Consider the following 636-nt stretch of genomic DNA (forward strand, 5'->3'; position numbering starts at 1 on the left):
CCGCCTGCCTCTGCCTCCCGAGTGCTGGGATTAAAGGCATGCGCCACCATCGCCCGGCTAGATATTTTTAATGTGTATGGGTGATTTGCCTGCATTCAAGTCTGTGCACCTCATGTATGTCTCGTGCTCCCTAAGTCCAGAAGAGGATGTTTGATACTCTGGAACTGGAGTTACAGATGGCTGTGAGCCTCCAGTGGATGCTGGGAATTGATCCTGGGTTCTTTGGAAGAGCAGCCAGTGTTCTGAACTGCTGGCCACTGCCCCAGTCCCACATTGACTTTTTTTGAGATGGGGTGTCTCTGTGAGTCAGACTGATATCGAACTCCAGATTCTCCTCACTCAGCCTATCAAGTGCTGGGCATTATAGGTATATGTAGTCATGCTGTATTAACTCTTAATTCAACTAACCTTAAAAGAAAAAAAACCCCACCAGGCGGTGGTGGCACACACCTTTAATCCCAGCACTTGGGAGGCAGAAGCAGGCAGATGTATGTGAGTTCAAGGCTAGCCTGGTCTACAGAGCGAGTTCCAGGATAGGCTCCAAAGCTACACAGAGAAACCCTGTCTCGAACCACCCCCCACCCCAAAAAAGAATCTGGTGGTGGTAGTACACCCCTTTAATCCCAGCACTCAGGA

This window comes from Microtus ochrogaster, chromosome 8 (genome assembly GCF_000317375.1).
Source record: "Microtus ochrogaster isolate Prairie Vole_2 chromosome 8, MicOch1.0, whole genome shotgun sequence".
Classification (NCBI taxonomy): domain Eukaryota; kingdom Metazoa; phylum Chordata; class Mammalia; order Rodentia; family Cricetidae; genus Microtus; species Microtus ochrogaster.